General features: G+C 42.0%; 1 protein-coding gene and 1 pseudogene across 4 annotated transcripts in view; one reads left to right on the top strand and one right to left on the bottom strand.

Annotated features, from left to right (window-relative positions):
* The window catches only part of NAPEPLD (N-acyl phosphatidylethanolamine phospholipase D), a 60,681-nt gene that overhangs the window by 10,863 nt on the left and 26,465 nt on the right, over positions 1 to 23,353 (top strand). Inside the window, exon 1 of one of the 4 annotated variants that reach the window (XM_054692515.1) lies at positions 11,359 to 11,390. The exons of 1 other annotated variant lie outside the window; for it this stretch is intronic. The gene's annotated coding sequence lies outside the window, so the exon portion shown is untranslated. Of the gene's footprint in view, positions 1 to 11,358; positions 11,391 to 11,614; positions 11,842 to 23,353 lie in introns of those variants that run through there. 2 more of the 4 variants (XM_054692513.1, XM_037511127.2) reach the window with 2 other exon arrangements.
* Positions 15,801 to 16,257, bottom strand: LOC119244978 (60S ribosomal protein L23a-like; annotated as a pseudogene).

The following is a 23,353-nucleotide window of genomic DNA, read 5'->3' as shown; positions in this document are numbered from 1 at the left end:
ATCTGTTTTATAAATGATGAAATAAAGTCGGAGATAAGTTGAGGTCAGCCTGACCCCTAGCCAGCAATCCTTCTTGTACTCCACGGGCACATTTATTCTTTACCAGATAGCACAGTTGGCTTCAATTTATTTGCTCTTAGGAGCAGCAGCACATAAACAACCTCTGCTGAATGTTAAGGTCATAAAGTTTTTATCAGTAGAAAAGGAAGAGCATGGCAGCTAATCTGAGCCTGGTAACAAAGCCTTAGTGTTGAAGGAAGGAGAGATCTGGGCAAAAGTCACATTTGTCGTTTGATTTCCTGTTTCAGGAAAACCCTCTCCTGCAAATTAATACCCGAGTCTGATGGAGTGGGAGTAAAACAACTAAATGGCAATTTCACCAAAATTCTCGAGGACTACATGGCCTCTGTGGTCTACGTAACCGTTTGTGGTTCTTGTGGAAGATAATCATTCGTGATGGGAGTGGTCTTGCTGCTTTGCTGTAGAGCAAAGACTGCACTTGGGCTCTGACCCAGTAATGAGGGGGTGTCTGTAGGCCCAGGGCTGGAGGCAGACCAGAGGTGGTGAAAGGAGAGAGCTGCGGGCTGTGCAGCTGACGCACTGCCGGCACAGGTGAGGCACACTGGGGCCTTGGAGCTCAATGGAAATACTCCCCAAGGGAACTTAATTTGTGGTGTGTGTGTGACATATCTCAAAACAGGAAAAACAGTTTGAAAACACCAACAAATGAGTGATGATTGAAAGGAGTTTTAGCTTGGGGAAAAAAAGGCAAGGAGAAATATGATTGATGTCTTTAATGGTCTGGTGCACTGGGAAATGGAGAAAAAAAAAAAGAGAACATTATTTATAAAGTGCCTATTCTTTATTCATTTCTTCAACACTGCACCAGATGCTTCCACATTTCTTATCTCATTTGATTTCCACAATTGTCATTCCTTCCAGTTTTTATAAATGACAAACAGGCTTGCAGAGTTTAAAGAGTAACTTGAGATGGAGTAGTCAATAGGAGGTTGAGCTGCAAATTATGCCATAAATCTAGTGGTGTGCCTGGTCAATGTTTAACTACTGGTTCTCTGGGGGAAAGAAGTCCTGATTGGTAGCGTTTGCTGATGTGTGGATTCTGCAGCATAAATTCACCCATCAAGGTAGATTTCAAGCTACCAACATCATTAAACACAGGTTTGGGAAGAGAAGCACACAAACCGCTCTTCCAAGTCATATGAACCAACCCAGCTTAATACCTTATTGACTCCTTAGTCTGCTTCCTTTCCTCTGATATGTTTCTTCCTAGGATCTTATTTAGTATCCATGGAGCAGACACTGCAGTATGTATTGACAGGAAAATGAAACATATGCTGTCCTCAGGTGATTGGTTCCCAACCCAGAGACTGCTGTAAGAAAGAAATATTTATGTATCTGCGGAGGGTGATCTGGGATTGCAAGCCTTGCTGCATACCAGAACCACCTGGAAAATATGTTAAAATACAAATTGTAGGGAACATAGTAAAGGGGTTAAAAGTACAAACTCTGAATCCAGGCTATTGTCTGTCACCTTGGGCGAGGTCCTTGATCTCTCTGTGCCTCACTTTCATCATAGCTAGATGGTGGTAAATAATGTTTACTGAAAGGGTTATGAGTAAATATAAAGTACTTACTACCATGCCTGGAACATAGTATATATTCTATGTAAGTATTGTTGCTGTTATTATTGAGACTTCTCCTGGGTGATGCCCATCTATCTGTATTTTATTTTATTTTATTTTATTTTTTTTTTTTTAAGATTTATTTATTTATTTATTTATTTATTTATTTATACAAGCACTGGGTACAGTCAGAAGCGCGGGAGGGTGAGAGAATTCACCAGAGCCAGAGCGGGGAGCAGAGCAGGCAGAAGGACCGAAGTACACTGCTGAGGGGAGCAGCGTGCGGCAGGAGAGGTCTGCGCGCCATGTGGGACCCTCCTCCGGTGGCCGGGGAGCAGCCGGGGATCGAACCGGCGCTGCAGAGGCTGCAGGCAGCTTCGCAACCCAGCGCTCAACCGCTGCGCCACCGGGGAGGCCCTCTATCTGTATTTTAAACAAGTAGCTGGGTTTATCTACAGAGGTCTGAGAAACCACTGAAGTCTATGATTCTTATACTTTGGGAGTTGAGTAACTTCCTTTTTTTAAATTTTATTTTATATATTTTTTACATCATTTTTCATTTTTGCATGTGTATGCCTTTTCATCTTGGTTATAGTCCCCATACAATTCCCACCCCCCTTACTTTGACCATAATCCCTCCTAACCCCACCCCCCCAACCGGTAGAGTATCTCCAGTTTATAGTTGCTTATTGATTTAGATTTTTACTTTATTATAATTAGTCTTTTTCCTGGTCCCTTATTTAGGTTTTCTAGATTCCTGCTATGAGTGAGACCATCTGATATTTTTCTTTTTCTTTCTGGCTTATTTCACTGAGCATGATCCCTTCCAGCTCCATCTATGTTGCTGCAAATTGCATGAGTTTACCTTTTTTGATAGCTGAGTAATATTCCATTGTGTATATGTACCACATCTTCTTGATCCAGTGATCTGTTTTGGGCATTTGGGTTGTTTCCATAGCTTAGCTATTGTAAATAGCACTGCTATAAACATAGGGGTGCAGGTGCCCTTTTGAATTACTGTTTCTGTGTCCTTTGGGTAAATACCTAGGAGTGGAATTGCTGGATCCTATGGAAGCTCCATCTTTAGCAGGTTGAGGAATTCTCCACACAGCTTTCCATAATGGTTGGACCAGTTTTCAGGGAGTTGAGTAACTTCTTATAGGGATCAAGATCAACCCAAGAATGAATCTCAGACTGTCCTTGCAAAACTGGAACATTTTGTAAAACCTCAGCTCATTAAGATTGTTTGGAAGTCTGTTCCAAGTCCTTTTCCTTCCACAGAAGATCCAGGTTGTAAGATACTATATAGTTCTTGATTAACCAAAAAAAAGTAGAATAAATTAATCTACAAAGTTTTATTTTTTTAAAGATTTATTTTATTTATGCATACAAGAGCTGGGGTGTAGGCCAGAGGTACAGGGGTGAGAGGATTCACCAGAGACAGAGTGGGGAGCAGAACAGGCAGATCTACTGAAATACGCTGCTGAGGGGAGCAGAGGGTGAGACAGGAGAGGTCTGCTGTGCCATGTGGGTCAGCTCCCTGGCCTGGGATGGAACTTGTGCTGCAGTGGCTGCCGATAGCTTCATAGGTTGTATCTTAACCTCTTGCGCCACCAGGGAGGTCTCCACAAAGCTTCACTTTAAGGATGACACAGGACATGATGGAAGTCATAGGTTAACTTGAATATCTGCAAAACATTCTCTTTCTGCTCATTTCTTCAGTATACATTTACATGTGTTAAACCTTTTACCTTTGGCCCAGATTAATATATGAAGACCTTCAGGCTTTAGCTTTACTCTCTCTATCCTCAAGAATTAAGAGATGGCCTCCCTGGTGGCCTAGTGGTTAAGTCTGAGCACTATAACTGCTGCAGCCTGAGTTTGATCCCCAGCCAGGGAGGTGACCCACATGGAGCAGCAGACCTCTCCTATCTCACCTGCTGCTCCCCTCAGCAGTGTATTTCAGTAGATCTGCCTGTTCCCTGCTCTCTCTGATGAATCTTCTCACCCCCCCACACCTCTGGCCTACACTCCAGTTCTTCTATACATAAACACATCTTTTTTTTTTTTTTTTTAAAGAGAGAGTAGTTTTACAGGAAGGTTAACCGCCAGCTCTTATGTAAGGCTGGGGCAACAGCACAGGCAGTACACAGCTCAACCCACCCAGCTGGTGAGTGCATAGCACAGATGGTGGTGCCTTTGCTTCACAGTGGAAATTGTGGAAATTTTGATTTTGGAAATAGGGATTTCGTTTTTCATCACCCCATAGGCTATTGTTAGTTTACTGAGTGGTATTTCATAAGTGATAGAATATCACAGCAGCTTTGTTATAAGCAAGTAGGAGGATGGTCTAATTACTGGATTTCTCCATCTGACAGGCCTGACTCTTGTCTCTACTTTCACTAGTGATGTGCCCTCCAAAAAGTTAATCACCTTTTCTAAATCTCAGCTTTCTCCTTTGTAAAAAGGGCATAATAATGCTTAGTGCCTGCTTTTGCTATGAGGATTAAATAAGAACTGCACAGCACTTAGCATTGTCTCCAGCACAAGAAAAATGCACAATAAGTGGTACCTTAAATAAAGGGTGAATCTCAAAGGTAAAATTCTAAACCAATGTAGGCATATAGTATAAAATAGCAAAAAAAAAAAAAAAAAAGATTACCACATCATAAAGAATGATGCACAAAGATACATTGTAAATTAACATCAGTCTGTATTGTGAAAAGCCTGATTTCATAGGTTTTCTGGGCATATGAAATGATAACCTCATTTCCACCTAAAAGAGGCCTTCTGAGTAGGTTTGTCCTTTGTACTTTGTATGAAGAGAGTGGAAGATATATCTGGGGTGCTCAAGGAGTGAGGGGGGAGGTATTTTTTATGCCTAAGAAGGGAAGCCGAATATAGTTTTATGAGTTGTTACTCAGAATCATCTGTAAGGACAGAAGTGTTAACTATCTACCATAAAATTCTCAATTTGTAGCCTCTGTCTAGAGGCATGCAAGGATGCAGAGCTGACAAATCGTGTGTGGCTGCCTGCCATCCGCCCCAGTTAAGAGCTTCTAATCAGCAGATTGCTGTGCGAGGTAGCTCCTACTGTTAACTCACTCAGAAACTGACTTTGAAGCAAGGTCAAGCGAACTGCTAAATTGCATGTACAATGAGTATCTGAGGAGAGCCTTGAATTAAATCATCTCACAAATCAGCTTTCTCTTTTTCTCCAGGGCTCTAGATGTCCTGCAGAACCATGAATTTCCTGTCCTTTTGTACGTTACCCTCCCTCCTCTCCACTCCCCACCCCTGCCGGGCCCCCAGTGGGCTATTCAGAAGATAGGAAATAATCATTCATCTGCTTACTCAGTCCATACATAACAGGAGTGTCTCCCATGTGCCAAACACGGAAGTGGTACGAGATGTATGACTATGGCTTGGACAGAGTAGCCCATATTCTGGTCTGGGAAACAGAAATGGCAACAAATGCTGACTATATAATTTGATAACTGCTTGAATGCTCTCTGAAAGCACCAACGCAGAGATGAGCATTCTGTTTTATGAAGGTGAGAGAGCTTCTCAAAGGCGATGATTGTTGATTTGAGTGTTGAAAAACAAGCCTGGGTACTAAGAAAATAAGGGTTGGGAGGAAAACTTGCAGCAGATGAATATACATGTGCACAGGCTCAGATGTGCATGCAGTGGATGTGCACATGGTGAACAGGGACTCTGGAGAGAGATAGTGACAGTGGCAACACAGGAATGAAATTCAAAGATAAAATATATGTTGCTACAGTTTTGAACATTATAATTGGAAGAGATCTTAGAGATCAGGTAGGTTAATCTCATAGAGGCACTGGGAGATTGAGTGGTTACCATTGGACTGTAAGGAATCTTTCCTAGCAATAGATCTTTGCTCCTTTCTCTGAAGTCACCAGTGAGGGAGACTTTTTCCTATAAAGCCTGGAAATTGGGCCTCTTACCCAAAGTCACTGCATGCAGTTTAGATCCATAGTCCTGTGTCTACTCATTAGGATTATATTCAACTAGTCAGATACATATATTGCCATCAGATGTCACAGACTGCTTAAAGGAGACTATTCATTTTCTATGCTGCTGTAACAAATTACCATAAACTTGGTGGGTTAAACCAACACATTTATTAGAATTTTGGGGGCCACCGGCTAAAATCTGTTTCACCGGCTTAAAATGAAGTCATTGGGCAAGACTGGTTCCTTCTAGAAGCTGCCCACACTCCTTGGCTATATCATTCCAATGTTGGCTGCAACTGTCACATCACCTTGTTCTCTTTGACCTTTTTGGCGCCCTCTTACAAGGACCCTTGCAATTACATTTAGGGCCTACCTGGATCTAGGCTGCTAGAACTAGGCTGCTCTACTTCACAAGACTTTGTATGTGACAGTGCGTGTGTACTGATAAAAACTAACTGGGAGGGCCTCCCCGGTGGCGCAGTGGTTGAGCGCTGGGTTGCGAAGCTGCCCGCGGCCTCTGCAGTGCCCGTTCGATTCCCCGGCTGCTCCCGGCCACCCGAGGAGGGTCCCACATGGCGCGCAGACCTCTCCTGCCGCCCGCTGCTCCCCTCAGCAGTGTACTTCGGTCCTTCTGCCTGCTCTGCTCCCCGCTCTGGCTCTGGTGAATTCTCTCACCCTCCCGCGCTTCTGACTGTACCCAGTGCATGTGTAAACAAAACAAACAAATAAATTAAAAAAAATGCCTCTATTTAAAAAAAAAAAAAAACAAAACTAACTGGGAGCCCTTTGTTACCCACCTCCCAGATCAAGAAATAGCAGATGACCTTAAGCATCAGTGTCTCCTGGCTACAACCTTGTTTTCTTCCATTCAAAGGGAAATCTTGATGTTTGAAGTCCATGTTAACTACTGTGTTTTGTTTTTTTTTTTTAAAGATTTATTTATGCATACAAGAGCTGGGGTACAGGCCAGAAAGTGCGGGGGGTGGGGAGGTGAGAGGATTCACCAGAGACAGAGTGGGGAACAGAACAGGCAGACTGACCGAAGTACACTGCTGAGGGGAGCAGTGGGCAGGCAAGTCAGGAGAGGTCTGCTGTGCCATGTAGATTGCTACCTGGCTGGGGATTGAACTTGTGCTGCAGTGGCTTTGGATTGCTTCATAGGTTGCACTTTAACCCCTTATACAACCAGGGAGGCCCACTACTGCATATTTTTGATCTTCTGTGTACTAGAATTTTTTGGAGCCTCTTTGGGGTCCCTGTGATTGGAGAGAGACTCCTGTCCAGGGATAGACTTCATAGAGAGTCAACCCCTTGCTTCGGAACACTATTTTATGCAAACCAACCACTTCAGAGTCCACACCCAGCCACCTCCTTTATCTAACTCTGACACAGCAAGTCCCTTAACCAATGAGACCCAGGAAGCACACAACCAGTCATTATGCCTGAGTTCAATGAAATTTATTTAACAGGCTAATACTAAGCTGAACAAATCCTAGTAAAGGCTCTTCTCTGATGCCTGCTTTTCCCTCCTCCCACAGTGGCATTTCCCATTTCCAGGTCCAGGTTAATTTTTCAATGGATTTCTTGTGATAATCTAATTAACATTTGGATTAAAAACTGAAGTCTAATAATTACTGGTTACTTTAGCACATGCATAGGGGTACACACGCACGTACACACACATACCCCACACACATAGCCTAAAGTTTTATAATTAAAAAGCAGCATGCTAATGAGTATTTTCTCAGTGCTATTCTGGGAGGTACAGAATTTTCCAGGTAGAATAGACAGTAACAATGGTCAACTGATCATTCCACCTTTGAAATTATCCCCTATATTTTGGCAGCTGTTAATCCACATGGGGATTCTAACTGTTTCAGAAAGCGTTTTCTATTTATAAAATCAAACCAATCAGTATTAATCACTGAGTTTAACTACCAGGGGCTTAGATTTCACATTTTGATGCTAATACCTTCAGTCTTCTGATAAAAATCAAAGTATGTTCTTATAACTACAGTATATGAAATTTCTCTCAAGTAGATGGGCTTAATTTTTACTGATTTCCTTGCATCAGCTGCCTCTTCAGTAACTAATGCCATCCTCTAGTTTGGAGATATATAGTGGTGTCCAATTCTTAAAAAAATTGTGACTGCCATATAAATATTCCTCATTTATAACTGTTACATGCTGCTGTGCTGGTATATACTCACTATGAAACTCAGAAAGATGAGATTAAAAACAATTTATATTTTCTTGCATATCCATTGGGTTGGTGTATGCCAACTGCTTGGGGAGTCCCTGCTTCCAAAGTGATATCACCTGACTCAAAGAATTTCCTTTGCTACTAATTCTGATTTAAAATAAGGGAAGGTTTCAAGAACTTAAATCCCTTTCTTTCAGGTAGAACACAGTCCTTGTCCTTAACTTTATACTGTGTCTTGTCTTTTCCTGCTCCAGCTCAGAAATGCAGATAAAATCTTTTTTATAGGGTTACTGAATGTTACAACTATAAGTGGCCCTAGAAACTAAGTCATTTTGCAAGGTACAGTGTGAGAGGACTAGGAAGGTAGGCAGGGGTATTTACCAGGGTCAAAGAATTAGTTAATGACAGAGCACAGATTAAAATTTAGCTGCATGAGTGAGATCATTCTCAGTGCTATTTGAGTTATCTATAGATTGTTATGATCAAGAAAACAATCTTTGATTGGATTGGAGGTGAACACTGAATTCAACAGCTGTCACTATAAATATGCACTGAATTAAAGACATCTAGAAACTAGTCCTCTATGCCTTTCAACATGGAGCTAGAAGGTGAAAGGCAATATTGATTACAGAACGCACTTTCAAGATGAATTACTTAAGATTTAGTAATATGCTGAAATTGCTTTATATTTAACTTCCCAGAAGTAGCATTTTGCAATTTGTTAAAGTATTAAAATATTTAATACTAGTCTCCAGAAAAAAAAGTTACATGGGCCACCAGCCACTTTTAGGGAAACAGGTCAGGATCTAAAATTAAACCATGGGTAAAATGCAGAGAGTGCAGTGTTTACCTTGTTTTGTACTGTGAAGCAGGGCAGGTGAGAGGTTTTGCCTGGTGTGAGATAAAAATTTCATACTCTATAATTCTTCACTGTCTAGAGAAAACCCAAACATTAAACTTTGGAGGTCCAGTTGAACAGGGGTTCAAACACAATCCATAAAGTTTATATAGTATTCCAGGAGTTAAGAAAGCATAAATATTACAATTTTTAAAAAGATTTATTTATTTATGCATACAAGATCTGGGGTATAGGCCAGAGGTGCAGGGGGTTGAGAGGATTCCCCAGAGACAGAGTGCGGAGCAGAACAGGCAGACTGATTAAAATACACTGCTGAGCGGAGCAGCAGGTGAGACAGGAGAGGTCTGCCATGCCATGTGGGATGCTTCCTGGTCGGCAGGGGGATGGAACTTGTGCTGCCAAAGCTGCGGATTGCTTCATAGTGCTGTGCTTAACCCCTTGTGCCACCAGGGAGGCCCAATATTATAATTTAACACAACTTAAATTGTAGTCTCAATATTGTGTTAAAATACTGTTCATTCCTCCTAGCCTGTGCTGGTCTATTGAGATGTGCTTATCTAGTGTGCAGCTCTCAATGAAAAACACCCTGTGGAAATTTGTTTCTTTGGAATATCTGTATGTGTAGAAGAAATAGCAAGTGAACATTTCAAGTTGTGTTATATTTAATCATAATAAGCAAATACATGAGCCTAGATACTAGGCTTCATAGATACTACTTCACTAGATACTAGGCTTTTTTCCCTTCAGGGTGGGGTGGGGGGTAACCCCCACTAACCCTGCTATAAAAGACATTCTTGAAACAATCATAGATACTTTAATATGGACTAAATATTAAATGATATCAGGGGGTTGTCAGCTTAGTGTGATGAAGGCGTTGTGATTCTGATGAGATCGTCATTGTAAGGAGAGGCAGGCTGAAGTGTTTAGAAATGAAGTGTTTTGATGTCTGCAACTTATTCAAATAGTTTAACAAAAAGGCATATCTATTTTCTGTATATTCATAATAAAGAATTGGTTAGGGGAGCAAAAAATCATCTCTCTTAAGATGCCTTCTTAGCCAAGAGCACTGTGAAGAATTTCTAAGCAGTAATTTCAACTCACCTTTTGGATTTGTAGCTCTATTTCTTTTACGGGCTTTTTCTGTTTTTGTATTGTTTGGTTTGTTTTTCTGTTCCATACCAGGTTCCTTTTCAGTAGAGTCCCACCTAGGCGCAAGCAGTTGTGTTTTTTTTTTTTTTAATTTATTTTTATGCATACAAGAACTCGGGTACAGACCAGAGGTATGGGGGGTGAGAGGATTCACCAGAGAGAGTGGGGAGCAGAACAGGCAGACTGACTGAAATACACTGCAGAGGGGAGCAGCCAGCGAGTCGGGAGAGGTCTGCTGCGCCAGGTGGGTCACCTCCCTGGCCTCGGATCGAACTCATGCTGCAATGGCTGCGGATAGCATCATAGGTTGCATCTTAACCCCTTGCACCACCGGGAAGGCCTGCAAGCAGTTTTTTAAACACATTTACGTCAGTAAGATTTAGCAATTGCAAGCTAGCCTGAGGGGTTCAGGTCTGCACCTGACAATGTTCTTTACATTCCTGCAGGATCACACCAGCACTTTTGTTAGGGGGAAAAGGATGTCCCAAAGCAAATTCCATATAGGCTTTGTGGACTCCACCCCCACCCCAGGTCAAAGCCAAAGACACTGGGAACTCCAGTGGAACCCGTTTAATATCGGGGTTGCTCTATAACACTTTCACTTTCAGTTTGTAATAGTTTGCATTTCTCAGCAGTCCTATCAGCATTTGGGTCCTATGTGGCTTTTCCCCCTTTTTTTGCCAATTTAACAAGCACCCCCAGCCCTATACACACACCCCAACACGCACAACCCCCCCCATCCGCAACCCAGGAAAGCTTTTCTTTCTGGCTCATGGACAACCCAGAGGACTTTTTTTGCCCACCCACCCAGTGTTGAATTTCTATTTTGACTTGTGTATATATAAAATATTTCTTCAAACAGCTAATTTCATGCTGCAGTTTATAAAGAAAATCCTGGAAGTGATTCAGTCACAGTTCTTTGTCATCCTGAGATTTTTAAAAGCAAATTTATGAGAACTGTGTGTGCTGGAGGCTGACATCATTTCCAGTTAATGAGCACACTGACAAGGCAGTGCTACCATGAATAGCCAATGCCCACTGTACATCCTTCAAATTACAGCGGTGTTTCTTGGCTCCCGGGCGCCGCTCCCGCGTGCTTGTCTACCACACTCGCTCAGAATGCCAGAGGCCGCGGCTCCCGTTCAGTTTTAGTGTCTAGAAAGTGCTCCAGCGACCTCAGTTTCAGGCCAACGAGCGTCCCGAGGGTTCCAGCAGCGCGTGCTCGAGGCGCAGGCCGGGCCCACGGCGCCTCTTTCACCAAGATGGCCCCGGCAGCGGGGTCCGCGGGGGCGGCCATCTTGGGAAAGCCTGGATGGGGGCCAAACGCCAAGGTCACAATGAGTGACCCGGTAACGCGGAGTGACCCTGGCGACTGTGGGCCGGAGAATGTCGAAGCGGAGGGCGCTGAGGCGCTGCCTGCAGCTCCTGGCGCGCCCCGCGGGGCCGGCGCGGCGGGGCAGGGGGTGGAGGAACCCGCCCCCTGGGCGCCGCCCCACCGCAGCCCGGGCGCCCCGGGCGCCCCGGCTGTGGCGCGCGCCCGCCGCCCCCCAAGAGAGGTGAGCCCGTGGCCCGCTCTCAGGGGCCGGCGCGCCCCTCCCGGACCTCTCCCGAGGGGGGAGGGGGCAGCTTCCTCGCGGGGCTCTGGAGCTTCTCCTCCATCCGTGTCTGGGCGGAGCAGCCAGTTCCCTCCTGCCCCGGGCGGCTGGAGGCTGCGGGCTGCGTGGGGGGGTGGGTGGGGGCAGCGGAGTGGGGGGGCAGGCGGGGGGTGGGGGGAGTGTGTTGTTGTTGGTCCCAAGCCCCGCCTCAGCCTGGAGATGCTGCACCGGGAACCGGAGTGCTGGCTTGGATGTCTGCACCTCTCGAGCTGAGGAGCCCGCGCCTCTGAAGCTTTGGGGTGAAGAGCCCCATTCTTTTTTTCCCTCCCCTTTGGGAGATTAGTCGTCTGATTTAAGATCCCATCTTCTCTGCAAACCACCAGGTTGTGCATCTTCACTGATCGGAATACATGTGGGTGTTTCTTCTTTTGGTTGTATATAAATGAATGGGTGGACAACTTACAGCAACTTATTTCTGCTTCATCTATAGGATTTATTTTCTAAAAACTCCATCCAACAGGTTTTTCCCTTTTTATCAGAAAGTTAACCACTGAATGGAAATGAAGAAAAGAATGGAGCAAGGTGGGACCGGGGTGGTGGAAGCTGGAGCTTTCTTGAGTTTTCTGTCCTCTGGTTGTTTCCTCAATGGGAATTTAGTGTAGGCGTTTCGGTGTTCAGACAGATTTTATTCTCCATGGATAAAAATCGCTGTGGTGGTCCTGGGAGTTGAGACAAATAAGCTTCCGCAGTTGAACCTGGAGAAGTTAGCCTTTGAAAACTCCTGTGGTTCCTATCCTTGCCTTTACTGCAAGTTGTTCTATATTTTCAGTTACAGTGGTTTTGTTTTCGCTTCAGACCTGGACATCGTTTGGAAAGAAGTTATGTAATCTTTAAAAATATTACCTATATCGTACAATGGTCATTTTGTTGCAAGAAAATAATTGGCTCTGTTAGAGAAAATTAGGGCATAGCAGGCCATATTTGAAATAAAAATCTACGAGATTGATTTCAATTAAAATTGTTTAAATCAAACGAAGTTTTCAAAATTTTGTTTCTTTGTAGTCTGTGGACTTGCCTGCTGCAAGAATTTCAGTAAGTTCAGAGAAATGAAAATAGTTACTGTATTTTTATACCTTTACTTTCCCTCATAATTCCAAATTATAAAATGTTTAAACTTAATATTAGTCCTGTTATAACTGCATGAAGCACATTTCAATATAAGCCTTCCATCATAGGGTTTTGGTTTTGCTTTAGTTAATACAGTCATCCTCGTGCATTTTTTGAAGGGTATTATATTACTTTGGGTATTTATGAGTTTGGGAAACAGGATTTTAGAAAACATTTTGTCTGAATTTGGAAAAGTACTGTTGGCCTTTAATTTTGTAGTTTCATTCAGCTCTTTAGTGGTAGTTAGCTGTGGATAATGATGGGTTTTCCAATCTTTTCTGCTCTTTTTTTGGTTTTTTTGGTAAATAAGATAATTACTTTGGGGGCTGCTGTGTGTATCTGGGCATTTTAGATTGAAGTAATACAAACAGTGTTTTCATTAAAGTATTGGGGAAATTAACTGCACATAATTAATAGTTAATGAGGACCTTTATCCCGAAAGCAATGAGGGCATGTATAAAATTGACATTAAATCATCCATGAGATTTCTGGTTTAAGGTTCAAGTAATAGACCATTCTAATTGCTAGAATAGGGAAGAATTCTACTTACCTATAATTTGTAGTGTTTTGCTCGACATGCCTTTTGAATTTAATAACCATTTATTATGTTTTGAAATATTAACAGACCTTTGGGATAGTGTGTGTGTGTGTGTATATATGTGTGTATATATGTGTGTGTGTGTGTGTATATATATATATATATATATATATATACACACACACACATACATACATCACCCCAGGGGCCACTTTTGTTAAGTCAGCATTGCCTTTTGCCAGCTCAGCTGCTTTAAATAATATAACTTTGGTATTTACAAAGTATTTCTAAAATATATTTGTTTTTCAAGTATTTCTAAAATGTATTTGTTTTGATTTTATAGACATGAAATATGTAAAAATATTAATCCCATTCCACAGATTGAGGAAAACAGGAAACCAAGAAGCTTGGAGATTTAGTGATTTGCCTAAACTCCCTTGCACTGCAGCCCTGGCCTGTGACAGATTATATTACTACTGTCTCTGGTAGATGGGTACCAGGGCAGCCACACTAGGGTGGGTATGGATAAGCAAGCTTTGGTAAGCATCAGAGTCATGGATTGCACCCTTAAACCTGTTGGCTATAAGTGGTCAGTGCCATTAGTGATGGAGGCACAGGGCTGGTATATAGATGGATCAGCATAAACTGAAAATCATGATTGAAAGACGACAACCTAGAAGGATCCAGCTAATAAATGCCTGTAGACGTGTGCTCTTTTGTAATTTCTGTTACAAAAATACAGTTGTCAGAATGAAGAAATAGCAAGCTTCCTATCATTACGGGCACTCTTTAATTGGTCAGATGCTTGTTTGTATTGTTCACAAGACCTTGACGCTTAGGACAACTGGGCAACAGTGATAATTTCTTTTGAAAGTTGTTTTCTGCATTTTGAGGTTTCTTCAAACTACAAACTGTGAAGATGTTTGTTCTCATTTCAAGTCACATTGTTCATGCCTTTGTCTTGTTTATAGAATTCATGCAAAGAAATTCTCTCTCTCTCTCTCCCCCTATATATATATAGATTTTCAGACTAGTATGCATTGTATGGTTGAAATACCTAATGATACCTTAGAGAGTTTCTGGTCTCAATTTCCTTTTTATTTATTTTTAAAAGATTTATTTATGCATACAAGAACTGGGGTATAGGCCAAAGGTGCAGGGGGTGAGAGGATTCATCAGAGACAGACTAGGGAATAGAACAGGTGGATGACTGAAATACACTGCTGAGGGGAGCAGTGGGTGAGACAGGAGAGGTCTGCTGCGCCATGTGGGTCACCTCCCTGGCTGGGGATCGAACTTGTGCTGCAGTGGCTGCGGCTAGCTTCATAGTGCTGTGACTTAGCCCCTTGTGCCACCAGGGAGGTCCCTCAATTTCCTTTTTTAAAACTTGAGGCCAATTTATTTATGAGCTCACTAAGTAAAATACCCCACATGAGGTGAAATGTCATGTATCTTCCCATGCTGCCCAAAGGTTCTTTAGGTTATGAGTGGGTAGGCAGAATTAAAGTGAGAGCAAGGCTAATATATAGTCCAGCCTCCATCACCAGCCAGAGCTGGAGCCTTGGAATGTCACAGTACTCTCTAGTCTCACTTGGCTTCACCTATAAAGGGGGCAGACAGTGATGACTTGAATCATACATTATTCAGGTTGAAAGGAACCATAGAGAATTTGTACCTATGTCCTACCCCTCTTATCACTACTTAAGAGATTTCCTGTTTCTACTCTAAAAAAGGTTTTTAGCACTATCAGCTATCCCAAATTGAGACATCACAATTAGCCCTTTTCCATGTTTCCCAGAGATGAAATACCCTAAAAATCTTGGATGAGTGTTGATTGCTTTCTCTTCCCCCATTTAGTGTCTCAGTTTTATATTAGATAAATGTCATTGTGAAGGTGTGCTCTTTGGAGCCCATTTTTAAATCGGGTGAATGTTAATACTGGTGCACATATGAAATATCATCCCATGAAGAATGATATGTTTATATTCTCAGCAACTTTCTCTTGGGTAACCAGTATTATATAGTGCTTTATCATTCTTTTGACTTAGCTACCCAAATACCTTGATACCACACCTTTGTGATAATGCTCACATCCAGTTTAGTATGAATTGCCCACATTTTAATATGTTTCGTTGAAGACATTAACTCTGCATTTATCTGGTAATCTGCGTGATCAACCCCCCCAGATTTTGCCAGGATTGAGGGAGTTCCCAGGATACAGGACTAACAGTGCTGCCCGGGAATAGACCTGAGGCACGTGAGATGTGTTGGTTCCTACACCTGCAGGTTATGGGACTTGATCAACAATTGTACCCAATTTGGAGGATAAGATGTTATGTTGGTATGTGCTGGATGAACTCAGTCACCTTTTCAAGGCAGAGAAAATCTCTTCATGGCCCCATGTGTGTTTTGTGTTTATGTGACTAAAATACGAAATTGACTTGTTACTTCTTTTTTTTTTTTTTTTTTTTTTTTTTGTATACATGCACTGGGTACAGTTGAGAGAATTGTACACTGCTGAGGTCTGCACGCCATGTTTGTGATCGAAAGAGCTTTCGAGCGCTCAACTGCTACTTGTTACTTCTTGATGATTCTTTTCTGTGTAGCTTTGACTATATATTACTTTTGGTGAAAAGACTATTTAGAATTAGTCAGCTGCACTCAGCTTATATGATTCCATATTTGTTGGCAACATCCAAAGCATCATAGTCAGGAGCCAGTCGAACATGCGCCTTGTTGTCTCCATCAGGTCTGGGCAGGGTGCTGACCTTGGCCACATCAAAGGCATACAGCGTCTTCACAGCCTGTGTGGTCAGGTGCTTTGACCTTGACATCCACAATGAACACAAGTGTGGTGGTGTCTTCTTTCATGGCTGACTCGGGGTCCGGGGGAACTTGATGATGGCATAGTGGTCAAGCTCGTTTCTCCTGGGGTGCTCTTGCGAGGACATTTGGGTTGCCTTCAGAGTTGCAGTGTCTTAGGCCTCTGGAAGGTAGGTGACGTGCGGATCCTTTTCTTGTGGCTGTGGATGCCTTTCAGCACTGCTTTCTTGGCCTTCGAAGCTTTGCTTTGGCTTCGCTTTTGGGAGCAGCAGGGGCCTCCATCCTTGCTTTTGGTGCCATATTCATGAAAAGTCCTGTGTAGCTTTAAACGAGAACAAACTAGCAATTCAATGGAGTAGTTACATCATTTGAAATCTCATTGAAAAGCTTAATATTAATAGTATTTATAGAATGTTGACAAAATGCTTTTAACTTTAAAAAAGGGGGGAAAAACTGTTGAAAGCCAAAAACACTTGCCTTATCAGTGAGAGCATAACTGTTTGCTCTTTGCTACTAATTTTAGAACCTAGGTTCAGGTTACATGTATTGGATATTTTCCTTGTAAATTGAACATGATCAGTGGAAAGAACATGGGCTTTAGAGTCTAATTTGGTTTGGATTTTAGCATCTGTTACCAGCTTTTTGGCTCTATGCATACCATTAAAGAGAAACTCTTTTACATCCCCTGTAACTCAAGGGTGATAATATCTACTTCATAGGAATGTTTCGAGGATTAAGTGAGATAATATATGGAGTGGTATATAGTAAGCGCTTGATAAATAGTAACTATCATGTGTACTTCTCGGCGTGCCCGCGTTTGGATCGATAAAGATGTATTTTAGGATTATAACCTTAAGCTGTTTTGAATAGATCCCCTAAACTTCCCAGTTAATGGTCATTGATCCGTTAGGATTATAGTTTTGGGAAATGTAAAAGATCACTCAGATGTTTTTCTCATCCATGAGGGAAATCTGGTTGGACCTTCCAAGCTTTGTAGGCTGCCCTCCTAGTTCTCTGTTCCCAGCCCACACTCAGGGCTCAGGATGGCTCCGGGCAGCAGGGACACAAGAAGAATGGCCTCTTTCCCTTGAGACTCCAGGGAGCACTGGATGAGACTTCTGCTTGTATCATGTTGGCCAAAGATCATCAAAACGGCCATCCAAAGGTGGAAACCTGGGAAAGTTGTTTATCTGTTGCTTAGCTACCTTAAGCAAACTAAGTTTCTGTTACTGAGGAGCAGAGGGAGACTAGATTTTCAGGCATATTCTATGCATATTTACTACCATGCCACAACTTTTACCACCGTAGAATTTGAATACAGCAGGCCCTTGAAAGTGTCTCATGATAAGAAAGGAACAGTCACCACCACATGGTTCCTGGCAGGGACCACTGTTGACTTTGCACATTGTCCCATGTCTGTGTGGGCTTCTCCAGGTACGCCGGTTCCCCCCATAGCCTAGAGACGTGAGTGTTCGGTTCATGGGTGTGTCTAAATTGTCCCGGTGAGTGTGTGGGTGACGGGCCCCGTGGTGGAAAGGCTTCCTGTCCAGGCATGGTTTCCGCACTGTCATCTGAGCTGCTGGGATGGACTCTGGCCACCTGAGGCCCTGAAGTGGAATAAGTGGGTTGGGAAATAAATGAACAAATACCAATTGTTTAATATTAAGTTTTTTGAATGGTTATTTGAGGTGTTTGGTGATGTTTTTAGGAACAGAAATACGCTGTAGGAACTTAACTCCTATTTATAACAGTTAAAAAATTGGTTTTGTTATTTCCCTTAAAATTGGTTTTGACACTTTCCAAGAACCTGTCAGCAATGTTTTTTATTTTTAGCTTATTTTCTTTTTTATTTTTCTTCTTTTTTTTAATTTTATATATTTTTTACATCATTTTTCATTTTTGCACAATGTATGCATTTTCATCTTGGTTATAGTCCCCATACAATTCCCACCCCCCTTGTTTTGATCCTATTCCCTTCTCTCCCCCTCTCTGCCCCCTGTAGTGTGTGTCTCGTTTATAGTTGCTTGTTGATTTTGATTTTTACTTTCTTATAGTTATTCATTTTCCTGGTCCCTTATTTAGGTTTTCTAAATTCCTGCTATGAGTGAGACCATCTGGTATTTTTCTTTCTTTCTGGCTTATTTCGCTGAGCATGATCCCTTCCAGCGCCATCCATGTTGCTGCAAATTGCATGTGTTTATCTTTTTTGATTGCTGAGTAATATTCCATGGTGTATATGTACCACATCTTCTTGATCCAGTCATCTGTTTTTGGGCATTTGGGTTGTTTCCATAGCTTAGCTATTGTAAATAGTGCTGCTATAAACATAGGGGTGCAGCTGCCTTTTTGAATTAATGTTTTTTTGTGTCCTTTGGGTAAATACATAGGAGTGGAATTGCTGGATCATACAGAAGCTCCAATTTTAGTAGGTTGAGGAATCTCCACACAGCTCTCCATAGTGGTTGGACCAGTTTGCACTCCCACCAGCTGTGCAGGAGAGTTCCTTTTTCTCCACATCCTTACCAATATTTGTTGTTGCTCATTTTTTTTTAACATGTGTCTGTCAGCAATGTTAAGACACAACTATTCCCTAAGACTTTTCAGTTTTTATTTCTATAATTGGTGGAGTTAGTGGGAATGCCCTTTGTTAACTTTTGTTGTCTTGCTGACCTTTGGTTACTGGCTATATTTACTTATATAATTTGATTCCCAACAGAAGGTCTTCTAAAAAACAATTAACTCTGTATCATTGAAGCGTGATTAGGAGTTTAAGCTTCTGTTCTTTAGTCATTCAATAAATATTTGAGAACTCCTCTATAGGTGGCTGTGGGTTATAGATGGTGTGAATCATCACTGATTTTTTTTTTTTTTTTTTTGATTTGACTTTCTGGGAGTGGAGTTGAATTTGTGACTTAGGTCACAGATTTGTGGTCAATCCAGCTGTCAGACTGTCCCCAGCATGCTGGTCTTCCCAGGTCTAGTGCTGTATGGCAGGGTCATGCCACCTCTCTAACTTGGAAAGAGGGACAGAGTGGGAAAGTAGGCTTAATGATTGGTAACAGTTAGGAGGCTAGAGGAAATTCAGGGGTGCCAGAAAGTCCTTTTGGCTTTCCCTAAATGCCTGTCCTGCCTTTGGGCCATGACTGATTTCAGTGTAGTGAGTCTCAAACATCCACAGAGCTTTGAAGCAGTTAGGATTCGTTGGGGAGACCACTGCCTGACATTTTTATTCAGTAGTTTCAGATGTAGTCTGAAAAATTCCCAGGTAATATCACTGTGCAGTCAGCCCTGAGAATCACAGGTTAATTTAAGGCTTTGTACCCTTAGCCTCAGAGCTACCCTGGGGAGGAGCGGCTCCCTGCTTCTGACCAGTGACACTGGGGTCAGATCCTGTCTTGATAACCTGCTCTGAAGGGGGAGAGGGGGAGCTCTGAGACAGAGTCACTTAGGCAGGGAGTCATGAGACTGAAATGCTTTGGGGAACGTTTATCTAGAGCTGGCCTGTCTTGCCTGTTCCTACTGTGGGAGGTTTTTCCTTTGAGCGAAAGAAACTAGGACTTAAGCCACAGGGAAAATGCAGGTTGTACATGGGCCTCTGCTGGTAGCCTGAGTTTCCACATTCTTGCTCCCTGGGGGCAAGAGGGAAGATGAAGAAGATTGGGGGTGGAGAGGCTTAGTTTTAGAATCAGAACTCTTAACAAGGTATAGGAGAACCTCCTGCTGAATCCAGGCCATTTGGTGAGGCCACAAGTAGCTATGAGGTTGTGTAGGAATCCTGTGGAGAATTGTAGTTTTTTATTTGTTTTGAGTTGTGTGAATTCCAGATCAGAGCTTCTTATTCAAATGTAAGAATAAAAACAAATTCCTTTTCACTTTATTCATGCCATTGCCCTCAGTCCCCTCTCTCGTGGGACAGAAATCTCAAAATGGAATATATAACCCACCAACCCTTACTAGACAGTGTTTAGGGAATAAGACAGTCATCACTTGGAGTTACTGAGCGCTTACCTTGTGCCAGGCACTGGGCTAAGGATTTTGTCCAATAACCTAATGAACAAGCAGCAGGCAAGGAAACTAAGACCTAGAAGGAAAGGATGACAGGGGTGCCAAGTTGGGAAGTATTTATTGAAAAATGTTTAAATCTCTGGTACCTCTTTTTTCTGATAAGGTGGTTTTTCAAATATCTAAATTATGTCTTTTTTTATTTTTTAAATCATGCTTTTACAATTTGCTACCTTTTTTTCCTGGCATTCTTAAAATACATTGTATTGAATTGGGAACCTTTGAACAATCTCAAGAGTCTATTAGTTGGCCTTTTGGGGATAGCTGCAGGCCTTTACGCTGTTCCCCCAGCGACAAAGTGGGGGAACAGAACAGGCAAACTGAATGAAATACACTGCTGAGGGAGAGACAGGAGAGGTCTGCTATGCCATGTGGGTTTCTCCCTGGCCGGCCGGGGATTGAACTTGTGCTGCAGAGGATGCGGATTGCCTCATAGTGCCACAGTGCTTAACCCTTTGTGCCACCAGGGAGGCCCCCAGATAAGTATGTTTTAAGACAAAATTAAACTTAGGGTTTTTAAAACAATAAAACACTGAATTTTATAGATGATAAAGAAACCTAGGAACTTTCATAAAGTTTTTTTTATTTTTTTTATTTATGCATACAAGAACTGGGGTACAGGCCAGAAGTGTGGGGGGTGAGAGGATTCACCAGAGACAGAGCGGGGAACAGAACAGGCAGATTGACTGAAATACACTGCTGAGGGGAGCAGCGGGCAAGATAGGAGAGGTCTGCTGCACCATGTGGGTCAACTCCCTGGCCAGGGATCGAACTCGTGCTGCAGTGGCTGCGGACAGCTTCATAGGTGGCGTCTTAACCCCTTGTGCCACCAGGGAAGCCCTCCATAAAAGTTTTTTTTATATAAAATTTTTAGGGAAAGAAAAATTTTAGCAATCTGAGTTAAGTCTACCTGAAATTCTAGAATATTCTTTCACCAGAAAAACAACTCATGAGGGTCAAGATTGTATTCATCATATATTACTTACCTACACAACATAAATATTACTACTAATTTGCATTTGTATAGGGCTTTGAAGTAGTAGGCCAAGTCATTGCTCCTCATTACAGTCCTTCAAGGAGATATTTAATAGCTGTCATCTTTGATGTGTAGGCCCATATTTAGAGAGATTAAGTTACTCCCCACAAGCTAGCACTTTTAGTGAATGGTAGAACCTACTCCCAAATAATGATCTTTATACTCGTGAAGAGAATTGCTTGGTGAGATTTTATAAGTTGTCATTACTTATTTTCAGAGTGCTCTCTAGGTACTGTATATTAAACTTTTTATTTGCTTTGCTTTCTTTCAGCTTTTTATGAAACTGGTTAAGGCAATAAATGAGTTAAAAACAAAAATCCGCCAATAACACAGTGCAGCGCTTTCATTGTTGATGTAGGAGGTAGACATACCTCCCGCAGAAATTTTTCTGTCATTACCCAGTGTTCCTCCCATGAAGGACAGGCGTACCCTCCCACCAAGCTTCTAAATGGCCGTGGGGGGTTAACACCAGTCTCCAGGGAAATCTGCATTGCATGTGAAGGATGGGTCAGTTTAATTTTAACCTACTAAATCCTTTGCATATATTTCAGTGATTGAAATAGTCTCATTAACTATGTTATCTAGCATTGTATTAAAAGTACCTTTCATGAAAGATAGGAGAACAAATATAAAATTGCAAATTTAGTGAGATATTTGAAAATACATTTTTGAATATTTTTCAGGTTTCATGTCGGTATCCTTGTGTAATAGTCTATCGGCTTTTTTTTTTTCAAAATTTATTTATTTATTCATACAAGCACTGGGTACAGTCAGAAGTGCCGGAGGGTGACAGAATTCACCAGAGCCAGAGTGGGGAACAGAACAGGCAAAATGATGAAGTACACTGCAGAGGGGAGCAGCGGGCAGCAGGAGAGGTCTGCAGGCCATGTGGGACCCTCACCCGGCAGCTGGGGATCGAACCAGGGCTGCAGACGCTGCGGGCAGCTTCAGCAACCCAACACTCAACCGCTGCGCCACTGGGGAGGCCCTCTATCAGCTTTTATTAAATGTCTACTCAAGGAATGATCTGAAATGTTAGGATTTATGAGTATGTTGAAATCCCAAACATGCATTATACTATTATTTTTTTCTTTAACTTTTAAAATAGTACATTCAGTTATGGGCAGTTTAGCTTAAATGTTAAAGGAAGAAACACTGTTTTTGTGAAACAGAATTCTTGTTTTTTAAAAGTGCTTTACCCACATGTATAGTTAGTGAATAACATTTGTACTTGGCAGACTTGTCTTCATCAGATGTCAGAGCTGAGACCTCTTTGATTAGAGATATTTGGGGTAAATCCTGCAATTAAGTAGGCATTGAATCTTCAAAGACATGTAGAGAATGTAGCTGTTAATTGCTGGATGGAATTTGTTGTCCTTTTGGTAACAAACTGTTCTTTAAGAGGAACATTTATATTTTTCAGTTGTCATAGGGCTTTGTGACCTTTCAGTTTGCTTCTATTCTAGCTTTCTAGTTCAAATTTAGCAGTTCACAAATTTAGCTCTTCACAAAGCAAAGGAGGTTCACAGCAAGTTAATTATGGTTCTGATTATATTACAAAGTCTAATGTTTTTGCTCTTGTTTAGATATCTGTATTTCCATGTTAAACATGGTGTAACTCATCAATTTCAAGAGACATTTTAATCATTTTAATACCATCTTAATATCATTGATAATAGGTTGTTAGAATTATGACATAATGTAATTGATATGTATCAGTGTAATTGAGTCTGTATCTCCTTTCGCTTAGTATTGGCCTGAAATCAAAGCAGAATTTTGACTTATATATCTGTCTCCAAAGTTAATAATATAACAAAAATAATTGGGAAATTTGCTATTTTTTAAAAGATTTATTTATGCATACAAGAACTGGGGTACAGGCCAGAGGTGTGGGGGATGAGAGGATTCACCAGTGACAGTGGGGAGCAGAACAGGCAGATCTGCTGAAACACACTGCTGAGGGGAGCAGCAGGTGAGACAGGAGAATCCTGCTGTATCATGTGGGTAACCTCCCTGGCCCCGGATTGAACTCATTCTGCAGTGGCTGCGGATAGCAGCATAGTGCTGAGACCTAACCGCTTGCGCCACCAGGGAGGCCCCAGAAATTTGCTTTTTTAAAGGAAATTCCAACTTAGGTATGTTCTGGGAATTAGTTTGGTGGCAAAGCTAAGAACTGATAAAGGCACCATATATAGAACTCACTTTTGCTCTAGTTTTCATTTTACCTTTGGTGTTTAAGGATGATGCTAGTGGGGTTGTGTTGTATTACCAAGTAACTAGAAGATGATAGTGATGAGG

This window comes from Talpa occidentalis, unplaced genomic scaffold (assembly GCF_014898055.3).
Source record: "Talpa occidentalis isolate TD23 unplaced genomic scaffold, MPIMG_talOcc4v2.1, whole genome shotgun sequence".
Taxonomy (NCBI): domain Eukaryota; kingdom Metazoa; phylum Chordata; class Mammalia; order Eulipotyphla; family Talpidae; genus Talpa; species Talpa occidentalis.
Note: the sequence above shows the minus strand (reverse complement) of the source record. Positions and strands in the feature narration are given on the sequence as shown.